The sequence below is a fragment of the Myotis daubentonii genome, chromosome 8, assembly GCF_963259705.1.
Source record: "Myotis daubentonii chromosome 8, mMyoDau2.1, whole genome shotgun sequence".
Taxonomy (NCBI): Eukaryota; Metazoa; Chordata; class Mammalia; order Chiroptera; family Vespertilionidae; genus Myotis; species Myotis daubentonii.
The window spans coordinates 68,677,377-68,695,320 of record NC_081847.1 but is presented as its reverse complement, the minus strand read 5'-3'; the positions used below and the strand labels follow the sequence as shown (position 1 = coordinate 68,695,320).

The window sequence follows — 17,944 nt, the reverse complement described above, 5'->3', positions numbered from 1 at the left end:
CTTTCGAGTCATTGATTCAAATCATCACCAAGCCAAGCATAGATGGTCCAGCGATAAACAAGCTCAAGGAGCTCCTGTTCTAGCAGGGCTATTCCACACAGTGCCTCAGTCTCCTCCATTATGAAAGTAAGGGCCGTGGTGATGATGAAATGCTTGGCAACAAATAAAGTCAATGATACTAGACTCCACTGTTATCGTAAACAGAGTTGCAACGCATTGTCCCTAGAAGTGTGGCCGTTTGGTATGAACACAGTGTTGGAGATAGTGTGTTTGGGAGGTGATTAGGCCATGAGGGTGGAGCCCTCAGGAATGGGATTAGTGCCCTTATAAAAGGACTCCAGAGAGTTCCCTCAACCCTCTGCCATGTGAGGACATATCTTGTGAGAAGGTAGCATCAGTGAACCAGAAATTGGGCTCCCCCCAGACACTGGATCTGCTGCCACCTTCGTCTTGGACTTCCCTGCCCCTAGGGGTGTGAGAAATAAGTGTCTGTTGTTGATAAGCCACCCTGTGTCTGGTATTCCGTTACGGTAGCCTGAATGGACTAAGTTATTACACGGTCACCTGAGCCGGCACTCAGAACGCTGCCAGGCACGTAGAAAGTGCTCAGTAAATGTTAGGAGTCTTGATTGGGGAGAGGAGATGAGAGAGGCTGGTCTCCTGCACCGTGGTAGTGCCTTTCAGGAGTGGCCCACTGAAGGCGGGAGAGTTGTATTTCTGAGGGTACATTCAGAAATCTTTGCCCTGAAAGCTCTCATTAGAATGTCACCACACTGATCTCACAGATCAGCTCTCACATCCCAAGTGGCCTGAGACTGGTCAGAACTGGAGCGTCTACCAGCCTTCTGCAGGGCACAATGTTCCTGCTGTGGCCGGAGGGGGATGACGTTAGCACAAAACCCGGTTCCAGCACTGGCCGGGTGCCGGGAGGGTACATGACTTCCTGGGAATGACAAACAGGTTTTGACTCCTTTGCCCTGAGCAGTCACCTTTGAGCAAGGATCCCTGAATACTAGATTCAGACCCACCAGTAATCTCCAAGCCTCCTTTCTTGATCCCTTCACCCAACACGTATTTCCTGAGCATTCAGAGTGCCAGGCCTTATTCTAGGTGCTGGATACAGAGGTGAATGAGCAGACGAGCGCCCTGCAGTCACAGGGTTTATTATTTTAATGAGAGGAGAGGGGACAAAGGATAAGTAAATTGAGATAATTCCAGAGAGTGGTGAAGTGCTATAAACACAAAACAGATCACTCTAGGCATTCTACGGATGTGACAGTTGAGCTGAGATCTGAAGGATCAGAAGGAGCTAGACTTGTGACACTACCAAGGAAGAGCAGTCCAGGAAGGCGGAACAGCAAGTGCAAAGGCCCTGGGATTGGAACAACTGTGATGCAGCCAAGGAACAGAGAGGAGGCCAGTGTGCCTGGTGCAATAAGGTCAGAGGACAGTGGAGGGAGTAGACCAGGTGGTGCAGGATAACATTTAGCAAAGAGTCGGACTTTATTATGGGTGCAAAGAGCCCCCGGAGCGGGTGGTTCACTCAAGGTGCTGCCGCCACCTAGCTCTTTCAGGACTTTGTAGAAATGCCCGGCAGAAGGCACTCCATCCAGCACCTCTCCTTGCTTCAGGGGTTCTCAACTTCAGCTGCATGCTGGAATGGCTTGGGAGCTAAAAAAATACCCTGATGCCCAGGCCCCTGCCCTGCAGTTGCCGATTTAACTGGTCTGGGTGAGGCCGGGGGCTGGGATTGTTCAGAGCTCCCCTGGAGATGGTTAGGAACCTCTGCTCTACTCACAAGCGTCTCCTGTGCAATGGCAACTAGCCTCGCCTTGGGCTCCTAGGATAGGCCACGGCCGCGTCCTGCAGGCCGGTCCCTGAGGAGAGCTCTTTCCCGAGTTGGCCTCACTGAGGCCTAAGGGAGGTGGGTGGGGTAGGATGGGGAGCAGGACATGGTATAGTTCATTGGCTCAGGAAGCCACAGAATTGAGCTCTAAGCCCAGTTACGCCTTTGGTTTGCTGTCACCTCTCTGAGCTGGACTGTCCTCATCTGTGGGAGGGAGACCAATGGCCTTTCCTTTGGGCAGAGCGGCTGAGAAGACCTACAGAAGCCAGCTGCAAAAGCGCTTCAAAAGCTAAAAAGAACTGGTGCAGCCACTATGGAAAACAATATGGAGGTCGTCCCCCATGAAACACAGAACTACCATATCATCCAGCAATCCCACTTTTGGGTATTTATCTCCCCCCCCGCCCCCCCAAAAAGAAAACAACAACCCACAAAAACATTAACTTGAAGAGATATTTTCTCCCCCATGTTCATTGCAGCATCATTCATAATAGTCAAGACATGAAGACCAAGAGTCCATTGGGTCCATGACTGATGAGTGGATGAAGATGATGCGGTATATATGCATGTCACTAAGAATACTGGCAGGCTTTCCTGTTCTCCAAAATGTTCTCTGAAGTGGCCTGCATCCAGAAGGCTGTGAAAGGTGTCTCTAGAGCAGGCCAGAAGCAGTTTCGGATGATTTGACTTTCATCAGAGCATCAACATCTCCTCAACTTCTGTGGACTAATAGTTGTTTCAATCTCTTATCAAAAAATTCTCCTTTTCTGGCCACTGAGGTGGGTCGCGTCACTCGCTGACCTGTAGCCAGTAAGGAAGACCGCTGGCAATATTCTTCCCCTAACACATCTGGCATCCACCTGGTCAAACACAGCTTGGGTCCCCCTTGTGGTCCCCGGGGATGGCCCTGCCCATCAACTCTCACACACAGAACCTGTGCATAATGACTCTGAGTTTGGGAGAGAACTAATTTCAGTTTCAAGCAGAGCCCAGGTGGGCCAGGCCTTTAATAAGATGAAGCTACACGTCAGAGATCAGGGCTGCTGGACAATGTGTATTTTGGAATCATATTAAGAGACTGTGGCGAATTCCAAACAGGGGTGGTCTCCTGTGAGAAAGAATCCCATGAAGTCTGGGTCTGGACTGGGGGAGGAGGTGTGAAGGCCGTGCCAACAGGAGGCATCCTGCAGCCCGCAAGGCTCAAGATCCTGCATGACCTGAAGCTCTTTCCCAAGAGCATCTGTTGCAGAGTTGTGCATATTTAATTTCTGTCTGGTAATCGCTGAGGAGATGGACAAGGGGAGGCTTGGGCCTGAGCCTTTGGGAATTTCTACGAAGTGTTTGTGGCCTTGTTTGCTTGTGTGTTAACTGCTTCTCCACTGTGGAATGTAAGTTCCATGAAAGCAGGAACTCTCTCGTTCATCCCAATGCCTAACACAGGGCCTGGCACACAGCAGCTGCTCAATAAACACGCGTGCACTGACATAGGAGAATGCCTCTTATTCCGTACAGCAGTTTTTCCAACACCTTTCTATCTCTGATCTCATTTGGAGCCTCTCCCCTGCCTTCTGGCATTCCCTGAATCAGGTAGGAAAACAAAATATGCACACTCCAGGGCCCTTTCCCACACCTCCCAGCGGGTGTGGCTACACTATGGGATTCTGGCTCCTTCCCCAGCATCCAGGGCCCTCCCTGGGGGTGTGACTCAGCAGGGTCGGGACTTCGCATTTTTTAAGACAAATACCTCCAGATGATTCTCACAGCGGAAGGCTGGGCAAACACTGCCCCTGGCTACCAGAAAGCACAGGATCAAGGCCAGGCTGCCTATTTCAGACACGGAGGCAGAAAAGTCATGCCTCCAATGCCTGTTGAGCCCAGTGGAGAAGGAGAGGAAGCTGCCCACCCAGCAGCTGTCTCCATGGTTCCCACTTGGACCAAAATGGAGACAGGTCCATTGACCATCATCTCTCACATTAGTGTCCCTCCTCATCGTAGATACTAGCTATCTGCCTCCCTAGCAACCAGGCTCCCTTTCACTGGGCTCCCCCACATGCCTTCTCCAGGGCTTTGGGGTCCAGTGCTTCCACCTCCAGCTCCAGAGTAGGGCTTTGGCAGCCTGGCCCAAGCCCATTGTTGGGGGGGGGGGGGCGGCTCATTTTCTTGGCCAGTGATTGGTTTGCAGTGAGCACATAACATAAGACAGTCCAATCAGAGAGCAGCTCAGGGCTTGAGTGGGCAGTACCTGAAAAGAAGCTTGTTCTTTCTTGTTGGGCTTAAACCAGAGAGGACAGCTCTTCAACAGCCAGCTCCACACCTCAATTATTGTAACCAACGTTTACTGAGGGCTTGCCTTTGTCAGTGCAGTGCTAAGCACTTGACACTGATGATCTCATTTCATCCTTTACCACGAACCAGGAGACAGGTGCTATGATCATCATCATTTGCTGATGGGAACACTGGGGCCCAGAAAGGTTAAGTAACACTCTCTGGAGCCCACTGCTGGGCAGGTAGCCAGGCCGTGTGGTTCTCCTCACCACGGTGCCGGAGCCTGCCCACCGCTTGCAGCTGGAGAGAGAAACCAGCCCCTGGAAGGAAGAGCAGAGGAGGGACAGATTCTCATGACAATCTCTGAGACCTGACTCCAGCTGCGCCTGAAGCTGTACCTTAGCAGTTTTTAGTTATGAAAGCCAACAATTCCCCTTCTTTTTCTTTATGCTCGTTCAGACACCCCCCTCCCCCCCCTTTCTGTTGCTTACAAGGGAAAGGATCCTGATTCCTTTATAGTCTTTCTAGGAAAATGCCCCTAACTATAGTCCATTTGCAACCTGCACACAGCAGCTGCTCAGGAAAGACCAGCAGATGTGGATGAAGACTACTCTCCCTTCCCATGAACCGCTGGGTCTAAACCCTACTGCCCAACTGTGGCCAGCCCAAGCAAGGCCTCTTCCGCTTTTGGCTCCAAGTGAGGCCTAGTTCCCTAGCAACCACCCCAATTAGGCCATCATGCCATTTATCAGGATGCCAATTAATTATAATGATCTTAATGATCTTCCAATTAGATAGCGCCTTGAATCCGGATCAGGGGCATGGCAGATTTCCCACCAGGCCCCATCACAAGGGGGATCACGGAAGGCAGTCCCCGGTGAGGCCTCCCTCGCCTACAGGTCAGCATGGGCACATGGGCCAGACCTGCCACACTTTGGACCACCCCACCCCGTCCAAGGACAGGCTCATGTGACTCCATCGCCCACCACAAGAGGGCTGCACCTCTAAGAGAATTTTAACCCTGCTGCCATTGTTTTCAGGAGTCACGATCCTTTACCTCAGACCTCATGGCTTTTTTTCTGACAGCCACATTTGAAATTTTCCTTTGCATCTTGACTAGGGAGAGTGTGTGTGTACTCACCAGACAAGCCCATCTTTTCCTCAGCCCTCCCCCCACTTCAAACAAAATGCGAACTCGAGATGTCCCCAAACTGTGGAGGTTTGGGAGAGAAGTGGGATCACTAAAGGGCTTGTGCCTTTCAGAGTTCTGTTGTCTAAATGTGTTTTCTTCTCCTGCATGTGTTTCTTCTACATTTGGGAACAAGGCCAAGGTCATGAAGGAGGAGAGAGTGGTGGGTCAGAGTGAACTCCGGAGGCCCTGGGGCCTCTTGAATTCCAGCTTTACCAACGAGCAGCTGTCTTTGAGCCACGACCCCTGCTGGGCCTCAATTTCCTCATTTTTGACAACAATCAAAGGCCCTCTTAGGGTTTTGTGGGGGTTAAATACGTTTTTATGTATAAGGCCTTAGAACACACTACATCAGTGTTATCTATCACCTTAAGTCCACACTAAGTCCTTTCTTTTAACTACAAGCTAATCAGACATGCTGGTGTTCTTCTGCAGGACCAGGCTTCTGGTCTCTAAAGGGGGCGAAATCTAAGAACAGACTTGATGGAGTTGGGTGACATTCCCAGTCTGGCTAAGTCAGACCAGAAGCTGCCCCCTTGAGGCAGGTCCAAACAGATAAATTGAACATATCCAGAGAAAGGAAGGGGGAAATGCTATCCCCAAATCAAAAGGTGCACTTCAAGCGTTAGGGTGTGCAACCACACATGAGCTAGGCCCTCGGGATGGCAGCTGAATGGAGCTGTTGAGTGTATGTGTGTGTGTGTGGGGGGGGCACACATGCATGTGTGTATGTGACTGTGCACACACTCACAGAGTCTCACACACAGCCACACTGTCTTCCTCCAAACCCAGCATTTTTATAATCAACTCATCGTTAAACCCTTAAGTTTGAAAACCTAACATGTTATTAGGGTTTTAGAAGTTCAAATTAAGCCATAAGTTCAAACTAAAAACCCCCAATAAATACACACCAAGCCCAAAGCCCAAACCCACACTGACCCTCAGCTATTCAGTTAGACTAACATCATGCATTTATGTACATAAATTTGACCCAGGCCCCGAGTGTGGTGGGGGATTGAGCTTGCAACCCAAGTAGGTGCTCTTGACTGGAAATGATCCCAGGACCCTTCAGTCCACAAGCCGACGCTCTATCCACTGAGCCAAACTGGCTAGGGCTGGACAGGCTGTTTTGATGAGCCTTTTCTCCTTCATGATGTGGGACAAGCAAAGCTGGAAAACCTCTCTTCGGCCTGCTCTCCCCACCCCCTTTCTATCTGTAATGAATGACTTTAATTTAATTAAAACCCTCCGATGGTTCCGTAATGGGGAGCGGAGATGCAGTAAGAAATCTCTTCACTATTAACTACCAGATGAGAGTAAGTCTTCCTGCTCCAGGGAAAGACCATCCTACGCTTCTCTGTCCCCCAGAGAACCTGCTCAAGAGCAGCCTCCCTTCTCTGCCCCGAAGGAGGGGGACCCCACTGTGGGAGAGAGGCAGAGACAGATGGAGGGGCAAGAGAACGGGTGTCCTGACATGCACAGATGTGCAAATACCCAGATTCAAATGTAAGCTGAATGCAATTCCTTGGTTAATTAAATATTGACTTTTAACTCAAAAAGTGATTAAAACAAGCTGCAGGAACGACTGGCCAGAGAGGAGAAGGGGCAGAGAATGAGTCAGAACTTTCACAAAGGGGGAAGAGGAGGATGAGGCTTGTCAGAATGCCGGCCTGCACTGTCCTACTGTGTGCAGGCACTTACTGTGTGTGTGCAAGGGTGAGTGGCCTTTGGGTCTCCAGGTAGATGGGAATTTCAGAAGGATGTCATGTGACAAACTAAGATTTGTGGGTGTCTCCTTACTTTTTTCCACCTAAGTCTCATCTTTTTTTCCAGGCTGCCCTCAAAATGGCCAGAGCTTCTGCTGCTCTGTTCATCTTGTTTCCTTGGAATATAACTCGGGGCCTGGTACCACGAGGTGCACCCGTTAATGCTTGTAGAACAGAACGAATGAATGAATCACTACAAAGAATGTTTGTTTTTAAAGTGCTGTCCTAAAAATCGCAGCCAAACTTCTGAAACCCCCGGGAGGGGAGCAACCCTCTATAAGGCTTTGAGAACTGGTTCTGACCCAGCCTGGGAGGAACTTTGCCCTTTCGGTATTGTGAGTTCCCAGTCACTGCCCAGCTCCGGTCCCCCGCTTTCCCGAGTCCTGCCCGGACAAGCCCCACGTGGTCTTAGCTTCTTGCCAGTCTATTGGGTCTAAACTCCAAGGGGTCAAGGAGGCCAGCCCCCCAGCGGCCGGCGGGCTCGGACTCGCTTTCCCCGTGGCCTCCAGGGCTCCGAGTGGCGCGTCCGCAGGTCAGGGGCGCGGTGGGAGGTGCCCAGCCCGCCGGCGAGGTCAAACGGGTCACCCCCCCGCGGCCCGCTGGCGCCGGAGCCTCTCTCCCGCCCACCGGGTCCCACCTCCGCGCGCAACGCTGGGGCCGGAGCCGGGCGGTCGGGGCCGGCCCCCGCTCACCTGGGCGGCGCTCGCGGCCACGCTCACCCGGGGCGGGCTCCGGCCGCGGGGAGCCCCCGTCCCGCCCACCCGGCCCCGGCACCCCACTCACCAGGACGCACGGCCTCGGCGGCCTCACCCGGCGCGGGGCGCCGCCACCTCTGCCGCAGCCCGCCCCGGCTGCGGGACGCAGGGGACTCCACGCCGCTGCTGCCGCCGCCGCCGCCGCTGCTGCATCCTCAGCTAGTGCGGCTGCTGCTCCTCCTCCCTCCCCGCTCTCCGCCTCCTCCCGTCCCTCCGCTTCGCCGCTCCGTCGCCGCCCCCGCCCCGGCGCGCCGCCCTCGCCAAAGTCCGGGTCCGCGCCCCGCCCCGCCCCGCCCGGGCCGGTCTTACACCTCCCCAGCCGGCCGGCCGCGCGGCCCGAGCCAGCCCCTGGGCACGGCCCCCGCCGGCGGCCAGCCTGCGCGCCTGGGGAGGCGAGCGCGCGCCGGGGCGGGGAGCGCCGGACCGGGAGCCGCGGGCGGCGGGAGCTGGGGAACCGGGACCCCGCCGCGGCGCCCTCCCCGCGCTCCCGGCGCGGGAGCCCTTTACCTCTGGCAGGAGGGACGCGCGTCCCGGCCAGTCCGGCCCTGCTGCCCCCGGTGCACGGCCCCGGTCCCGAAGTCTGGCCCCGGACGGGGCAGCGGCGGAGAGCTGAGGTCCGGGCAGCTCCCGGCCTCCCGAAGTCGCGGGACCCGGCTGGCCGCGCTCCCGGCCTGGAGCGCGCACCCTCGCCGGGACACGGACGCACACTCACCCGACACACGCTCCCGCTCGCTTTCCGCGGGAGTTGAAACAGCTGTGAGATTCGCCCCGGAGCTGAAATGAGGGGGGACGCGAGCCAGAGCCGTGCGTGCGAGTGTGTGTGCGTGCAACCCACAAGCGAGGATGAGGGCTTCGCTAATAAATCAGTGATCGCAATAAAGTCGGGAGGGCCATCGATCAGGTCCACTTCGCCGCATACGAAGAGTCCTTGTCTCCTTTCCTTCTCCTGAGCTGGAGGGAGCCAAATGTCCCGCGGGGCTCGACACAGCCCCGCCGGGGGCTCCCCCCGTAACGACACGTTAATAAATGTTTTCTTTTATCTGCTTCCACGAGGGCTCGCCTGGGTTTGAAAACACCCACCGCCTTTGCTGAAAGCCCCGAGCTCCCCTCTGACTACATACTTTTGCCTTTGGAGACGCGGGCTCGAGCCGGGCCTGCAGCTAGAGCGCAGGGTGAATGGCCCACGCGCCCGGGACCTTCCCACGCGCCGGGAAGCTCCCCGAGACATTAACTTGAGCTCAAGTGAAAATAGCTGCGTTGCCCAGAAATGGTCCCGGAATAGGAAAGAATGGAGAAACGGGTTTCCTCCGAAAGGGGAGGAATTAGACTCAAGGTGGTGCTGTCTACCGCGGGTTCCACTGTCTCCAGAACACAGAAGAGGCCAGAGCAGGACCGGGCTGACCCGCGGGCAAAGAGCCGGCAGAGAACCAATTAGCAGCTGCAGAAAACACAGCTGAGCAGCTCAGGGGACACAGACCCTGTGCTATGTGTGCTGGTAGGCAGTAGTAACTTACTTAAATCTAATAATAACCCGACAAGGTAAATTGCAGAATTACACCCATGTTACAGATGTGAAGACAAAGTCACAGAGAGATTAAGTGGCTGACTCAACTCACACAATTGTAAATGGCAGACCTAGGATTTGAACCCAAGACACTTATCTCCAGAGTTGTGTTCTTAAATCCCAGGTTATTGCTACTTTTCCAGCCCAGCAACTCCGTTCTCTGGCGTAGTCTCTTTTTTTGTTGGTTATGGTTGTCCTGCTTGGTAAGTAAGAATGGACAGTGGTCTATGAGGATATACTTATATAAAAGATACTTGGTTATTTATCTGGAATTCAGATTGGGTGTCCAGACCTGGTGGGGGCTCTACATTCCCCCAGCTTAATCTCCCTTAGCCACCCTGATCAATTTACAGTCTAAATAAGTCAGAAAAACCTGGAATTTGCTTTTCCAAACCTGGTGCTCACTTTTGGCGCCTCTGAAGTTGCTGATCTACCTTTCTGGAACAAAATGTCAGGCTTCCATCTTCACCATCACCGACCAAGAACGAATGGGGACCCCTCCCCTCTGGCCTCACCTCTGTGGAAGGAAGGACACATTTGCTGTAATGCCTCAGTACAGTGCTGTTCGGTAGAAGGTTAAGACAGGCCATGCATGTAATAGAACATGTCCTAGAAGCGGCTTTCAAAAGTAAAAAGAAGCAGGTGAAATTAATGTTAATCATGTAGTTCATTTAACCTAGTATATCCAAAATACCTTGTCAACATGCAATCAATATATAAAAATTATTAGTGAGATATTCTTTTTACGACATATTTGGAATCTGGTGTGTATTTTACACTTAAAACACCTCTCAATTTGGGCCAACCACACCGTACTACATGTTTCCATCAGGGCAGCTCTAGCAGGTTCTGTGGTCCACTGCTGAGTGTTTCTATGAGGTTATCTTATGTAATCCTATTAAGAGTCATTCTTTCAAGAAAACTGAGAAAGTAAAGGGACTGATCAAAGACACAAAGTGAGATTTGAACTTGTGTAAGGCTGTGCCTGGCTTTGGATCATGTACCCCCTGTGGCCTCAATTTTCGAACTGGGTCCTCAAAGCCCCATGGGAGTGTCTCAGGGGTCTGGGGGATAGGAGGTTAGGTGAGATCTGACTTTTGCTTGCTTTCTATGTTGGGTTCTGGAGAATATTTCAGAGGAGGTGGGATTTGCACCACAAAAAAGTTTAAAAACGCACCACCTTGCCCTAGCTGGTTTAGCTCAGTGGATAGAGTGTTGGCCTGTGGACTGAAGAGTCCAGGTTGTATTCTGGTCAAGGGCACATGCCTGGGTTGTGAGCTCGATCCCCAGTAGGGGGCATACAGGAGGCAGCCAATCAATGATTCTCTCTCATCATTGATGTTTCTCTCTCTCCCTCTCCGTTCCTCTCTGAAATCAATAAAAATATATTTTTTAAAAAAACAAAACACACTGCTTTCCTTCAGGCCTCAAGTTTATGAACATGGTCTTCCCTTCCCTAAATGCGCCCTGCCTACAATTTTCCCTCCATTCTTCTCTCCTCATCAGGGCACCCCAGTAAAGGAGGGCCTGGGCACAATCCCCTACGTGGGGCTGTAGGTGGGGTTGAGATGATGTCATCTGAGTATCTTTTTGGATATTTATTCTTTCTACTGTTGCTGTTCAAAGATCAAACATGGTGATGTCTGTGTTTTGCTCCTTATCCTTTGTTAGGGGGAGGTGACATGTCTTGGTGTGAGTGTTTCTTTGTGTGTGTACCCATGTGCATGTTTGAGCACATGTGTGTGCTCACTGTGGACAGGGGCTGTGGATTGGGTTTCAGGTCAAGACTTAACTCACTAGCTCAGACACTCATTGGGTTGGAGGGTCTGCAAAGCACTCTCTGGCCACATTTCTTTCTCATAAATCACAGCAAACTCCGTGGTCCTCTGGGTCCCAGCCCCGGGCCTACGTTTTCCAGGTAGGTGGAGCCTTCTGGCCCCATTTGGGAGCTCAGTGACTGCCTGGGAGATGAGAGGGCCCTCAGGGGCTCAGATGTCCCTCAGCCTGGGACCTCACTCAGCTATGGGTGGGGCCTCAGCAGAATTCTCATGACCTTCCTGGCCTCCTAATTCTCCAGCCCCTGTCCATCTCCAACCACATCATCTGGGACAACCTTTCTCCTCTCTTGTCACCCTGTTGGCATCTCTCACCGGGCTCATCTTGCCCAGATCTTTCAGGCTCCTCGTGCCACTCCCAACTCCTCACCCCTTTGTTGGATTAACCTTGAGGGGACCTTTCTCTTGACACCTCCACACCTTGTTTCCTTCTTTTGCAAGTTCCTTGGCCCTCTGTGCAGAACACCGCCTGGTTCTGTCTACCTTGCAAAGCCAGAATGCTGTTCTATTTCCTGAACTCCTATGCAACAACTAAACAAACACAAAGTCATTCCTGCTTCATGTTTCTTTCTCTCCACCAAGAGGCTGAAGCTCAACCTGACTGTCCCAGCACTTCTGGCTGCATGAGGGTGTGATGTTATGAGGGTTGTAAGAATTAAGCTTTTAACATCTAAAAAAAATTGTCCAAGAAACGGTAAAGCAGAAACACGGCTGCAGACAGGAGGCTTGGGAATGCGAGCCACGGAACTGGGGCACAGGTGGCTTTAATAACCCACACGAGTTTGGCTGTAACTTGCTTCTTTCTACAAACTCAGAAGAGGCTGCAGAGTCACCCCCAGGGGTATGGGGTCAAACTTCTCCGTTCCTGAGTGGGGACAGTTTTGCACGGATTTTAAAATACAAATCTCAGAATCATCCATAACATTATACATTTGCGGTTAATTCTGCTGAGTTTTCACTTAGGCCCAGCTGTCTTGTTGGTAGAAATACAGTTGCATTAGGGAAAAACTGTTTATATTTCTTGAGATATTGTGATAATGAAAAATAGCACCATAAACCCCCATTAAGTCAAAAGAACATTAATTGTGCTTCCTGCTGCCTCCCCTGGCCTGCACGCGGACACTGACAGGCTTTACTTCAGCAAAACAGGGCAGCTTGTCTTTGCAGCACAGTACCTGTTTCCCCCCTTAATTACACGTAATTGTGGAGTCTAATTTATTTTAACGCCCGACGCCTAAAAGTGCACATTCATGAATCAAGGCTTAGATTGGGAGGTAGGATAATTAAACACGGGTATAATTGCAGTCTCCTGGGGGCTGCTTAGGAGTAATCTCTAAGAGTCATGATATTTATTCTGAATTCTTACAAATGAAAGACAGTCGGGCTGCCTACAGTTACGAAAACAGAGGAACAGTGACAATTTGTCTAGTTGCTTAACCATTCACCAATAGTGCTCTTTTGGATAAGTGGGCAAGAAATATTAAACACACGGATTTCACATGTGATGAAACACACAAGCAGAATGAGTGCCCGTGCCACTGAATATTAAAATGAGCAAGGCAGCCCTGGCAGCAAGCGGTTGTTCTCTACGGACAAAGCAGAACTCCTGGCTCCTTGGTGGAAAAGCAGGGACCATTTGACCATGCATGCAATTCAGTTTCATCTCTCTCTCTCTGTGTCAACACACCTATTTTACCACTAGAGGCCCAGTGCACAAAATTCATGCACAGGGTGGGGGATCCCTCAGCCCGGCCTGCACCCTGTCACAATCGGGGACCTTTCAGACATCCCTCTCATAATCTAGGACTGCTGGCTCCTATCTGCTTGTCTGCCTACCTGCCTGATTTTGCCCCTACAACTCAAGCTTCTTCTTTTTTTTTACTTTTAATACTTATATCGTCTTGATTTTTTTTATTTTAAAAAAGTCAAGCTTCTTGAGAACATGAGGCATTTAACATTATTCCATATTCCTTACAGAGAGCTAAGCATGGTAAACACAGCAAATACTTAGTACTTACGGGCTTCTATACAAACACTTTCCAACCAGGAATGTTCTATTTTTTATTTTTGAATTAAGAAACATTTCCAATTTTAAAAATATATATATATTATATTGATTTTTTACAGAGAGGAAGGGAGAGGGATAGAGAGTTAGAAACATCGATGAGAGAGAAACATCAATCAGCTGCCTCCTGCACACTCCCTACTGCAGTGATGGCGAACCTATGACACGCATGTCAGAGGTGACACACGAACTCATTTTTTTGGTTGATTTTTCTTTGTTAAATGGCATTTAAATATATAAAATAAATATCAAAAATATAAATCTTTGTTTTACTATGGTTGCAAATATAAAAAAATTTCTATACGTGACACGTCACCATCTTTGTTGGCAGTTAATTTGCATATCTCGATGACTGGCCAATGGGAAGCATAGCGGAGGTATGGTTAATTTCAATCTTTTTCTATTATTAGATAGGATAGAAGATTGTCTTCCAACGAAATCACTTTTGAGCTTTGATTATAATTAATCAATTATGACTAATGTTGGTGGTGATTTAGTAAAAGTGGAATGATGAATTCGTGTTGCCCCAGGGCCAAAGTTCTAACTAACCAGGACTCTGTCGCCGCTGGCTGATGACTCCTTAGCTATCTGCTTGGGGGTAAGTTTCCCCATCTTAAGAACGGGAATAGTATGGCGGGCATTGCAGGTTGTCGTGTGGGTTAAGTGAGATCAGTGAAGGTAAAAGGCAGGCATGGTGCCTGGGTGGAAGGTGCACAATGAGTGTTTATTGAATCAGAAATAGAAACGTGCTTGCATGAGCCTCTAGAGACTCTCCTCCATCGCCTGCAAAACCTGACTGAAATCCAGGGCGGTTGCTGCGATGATGGCAAAGCAAACCAGATCTTGCTGCTTCCAGGCTTAAAACCACACTCGGGAGCAGGACCATGAGATCTACATGGTCCTGACACTGCCCACCTCTCCAACATCTTTGCTCTCTTCTATTTTGATTATGAACATTTCAAAAGAAAAATGTAAAAAGCAGTACAGTGGGTATACTGTGCTCTCCACCTGGAATCAACAGCTGTTAATGTTTTGTCACGTGTGTCTTTACATGCCGCTGAACCATTTGAAAGGAAGTCATGGACATCGTGGCACATTCCCCTCAAGGACTTGAGGAGTGAGCATCTCCTAAGAATAAGCTGTTCTTTCCGGTGGCTTCCACATCGTTAATGAGCATTAATTCTATAATCACGCCCCAGCTTGCTCCTATTAACAGAGCCACAAGGGTGTCTTTTTCTTTGTTCCTTAATTAAGCCTTTTCCTGCCTCAGGGCCTTTGCACTTGCGGTGCTCGCTCCCTGGAATACTCTCGCTGGATTTTGCTCTACCAGCTCCTTGTAGAGATCAGCGTAAAGGTTACCTCCCTGAGAGTTCTCCCTGTCTATTTCAGCTGAAGATGTTCCCTGATTTCCCTCAATCTCTATCCTCTCCATTTTATTGTCTTCCTACACACCTGCCACTGTATGACATTCGTTTTCTGTGTCTGTGACCATGGTCTGTTTCCCCCTCCCGACCCCTCCCCCCACTAGCTGCAGGAGAGCAGGGGCTGTCTGGCTTGTTCACTGTTTGAGCCCAGTGCCTAGAACAGCGTCTAGCATACAGTTGGTGTTCAGTGGGCATTTGTTAAATGAATAACTGAGCCCTGACTAGTTTGGCTCAGTGGATAGAACCTGAAGGGTCCCAGGTTCGATTCCGGTCAAGGGCATGTACCTGGGTTGCGGGCACATCCCCAGTAGGGAGTGTGCAGGAGGCAGCTAGCTGATCAATGTTTCTCTCTCATCGATGTTTCTAACTCTCTATCCCTCTCCCTTCCTCTCTGTAAAAAATCAATAAAATAAAAGTTTAAATGAATAACTGAATATCCCTGTGTGCAATGTTTTCCAACAGAAGATGTGGTAAAATGAAATGATTAGGACCCGTGTTTAGAGACAAATCGCAAGGGTTAATCCCAGCACTGCCACTCACCAGCTGTGTGTCACATGGCCCCGTTCCTTCAACTTCTCTGCCAAATGGGGACAATGACAACCGTCTCTACTTCCTAGGGTTGTTGTGAGTTATTAATGAGGTTCTATACAAAGTGCTTAGGACAGAGCCTGGCACATAACCATCGACCTTCCTTGTGCACTTGTAATTAATGTAGGTCAGCTGGCCAGAGGCCCGTGATTTTAAGCACTATTGGCCACTCACAGGCTCACACAGAAACGGTCTCCAAGCACAACCCGTGGAACACTTCTTGGAAGCACTGACATGACCGCACCGTTGGCCACATGCTGCCCTGTGAGAGGTCAGCCAGGTCAACACTGGCCTGGAAAAGGCTCTGGTTGTTTACAGCGGGCATCTGGGCTGATGTGTCAGGGTGCGAGGCCAAATATTTAGACTCTCATCCCTGAGACCAGCCGTAGGAGGCTCACACAGAAGCTGAGGCATGGGGACCTGGAGAGGAGGGGACAAAAGTAGACCCCAGCCTCCTGGAGGAAAGTGAACCCAGTGGCATGGACTCTGACTCAGCAGGTCCCCTCCCACGCCCTGTTAGGTTGGTTGACTGTTTTGACGAACTATAGAAATGATCCCTGAAAGTATAGTCTTGGTTGACTGTTTGAATTTTTACCTTATTACTGGCCTGGTATGTAGGGGCATGTAGGGAAATACATGTGTTTGTTTTTTTTTCCAGCTGAAGCTGTAATAAAAAATGAGGTAAGAAATCAAGAAAATTGTTGGAAATTTGGATAAAATCACATCTAACTGGAGATAAAATAAGGCAGCCTGTCCAGGAGAGTGTGAATGGAATATAGATATTTGCTTTTTCAGGGAGGAGTGAGGGGTGTTTCTGTTTGTGCAGTTTGTATAACGGGAATGCTCCTTTCCTTGGGTGGAATGATCCCTACCCTATTTTCAATCCCCGAGCCTCTGGTGGGATGGCTTTGACCTCTTGCTCCAGATTTGGGCATCTGACTCAGAACTGGCCAATCAGTGGATTCCATGCTCTGACCAGCAGTTGGTTCAAACATGGGCACATGATCCATTTGAGCCAGTGGGAATCAGGCCTGGGATTTCATTTGCTCTGTTGAGTGACAAGAGCTTTCTTTCCTCTGGACTTGAACGGGGTAATAATTAAAAAGCCTCAGGCGCTCTCCCGTGGCCCTGGAAATAAAGCAGAAACAGAGCTGTGAGGTAGGTAAGTGGTGGTGTGATTCCAAGCTGGCCCTGAGGACTCCCGCCCTGCTGGTACACAGGCCTATAAAATTTCCCCCCCTCGAGGGTCAGTAAGGCTGTGGCTATGATGGATTTCACTTCCCTGGTTAGGTTAAGGGGAAGGGGTTTCACAGATGTACTGGTAATTAAGGCTCCAAATCAGTGGAGTTTGAATGCATCAAAAGGGAGAATATTCTGGATGGGTCTGACTCAACCAGATGAAGGGACCTGGGTGATTTCAGGCATCAGAGATGTTTTAACTGACCTGTGAGGGAGGAACTGGCACCTTGTGGAGAAGGCCACTTGGCAGGAAGCGGCCTCTGCCTGACAGACCGCAAAAAAAGTGGGTGTCATTCTCCTAAAACCATAAGGAACTGAATTCCTCTATAGCCAGGGAGTATGGAAGAGCCTGAGACAAGAGCACAGCTGCAGCCACCTTCAGCCAAGGACACTGAAATCACCCTTCGTTTTAGTCTGCCGTGTGTGACCCTGATATCCTAATGTCAAACCATTCTCTTTCCCCGACCTGTGATTTGAAACCAACCGAGAAACAGACCCGAGGGCCTGGCAGCTGTAGACCACGTTGGCAGGGTTTTTTCTGGTCGGGCTGGATTATATGACACAACTTGGCCCGAGAGCTTTCCTGATCCCATCTCCCCAGGTCTAGGGTGACCCCCACCTCGCTGGCATCCCCAGAGCTGCCACTTACCTAGATACCACCACACACACCTGCACAGTCCCCATGGTGGCACCTGGGGGGAGATGAGCCTCAGAACTGCTGCTCGGAGGCAGCCTGGAGCCCTGATGGAGGCGCGGTTACTGCAGGAAGTGGAGAAGGGGCCAGCCTGCCGCTGGGTCGTCTGGTCCTCACCAGGTGGACTGCTCTCTTTTTTGATGTACTGGGTTGAATAGTCCCCCTGAAATTCATGTCCACCCAGAGCCTCAGAATGTGATCTTATTTGGAAAAGGGGTCTTTGCAGATGTAAATAGTTAAGATGTGGCCGTGCTGGATTAGGGAGGGCCTAATTCAGCCACTGGTGTCCTCAGAAGAAAACCGGAACATAGACACACAAGGAAGAGGGCCATGGGAAGATGGAGGCGGAGATGAGAGGGATGCCGTTACAAGCCCAGGGACTTCAAGGATGGCCGGTAACCACCAGAAGCTGGAAGAGGCAAGGAAGGATCCTCCTGGGAACTTTTGGGGCAGGTGTAGCCCTGCAGGCGCCTGGTTGAAGCCACCCAATTTGTGGTTTTGTTACGACGGCCGCAGGACACTCATTGGGGTACTCCTCCCTCGGTGTGAGTGTAGGTGTGAGTGTATGCCTGATGGTGGTGGTTGAAAGAAATGTCCAAATGCTGATGACAGAGGAGGGGCCTCATCAGAGACTCTGATTTAATGGGCTAGCCAAGGGCCTAAACCTGGGTATTTGTAAAAAACAACTTGATGGCGGTATAATTTGCACATCAT

General features: G+C 50.6%; 1 protein-coding gene across 3 annotated transcripts in view; it reads right to left on the bottom strand.

The window, feature by feature from the left end:
* SULF2 (sulfatase 2) overlaps window positions 1-8,464 on the bottom strand; it is a 98,593-nt gene extending 90,129 nt beyond the window's left edge. For 2 of the 3 annotated variants that reach the window (XM_059706833.1, XM_059706835.1), the window contains exon 1: window positions 7,850-8,016. The gene's annotated coding sequence lies outside the window, so the exon portion shown is untranslated. Of the gene's footprint in view, window positions 1-7,849; window positions 8,017-8,328 lie in introns of those variants that run through there. The other variant, XM_059706834.1, reaches the window with a different exon arrangement.
* Window positions 8,465-17,944: the final 9,480 nt, after the last annotated feature.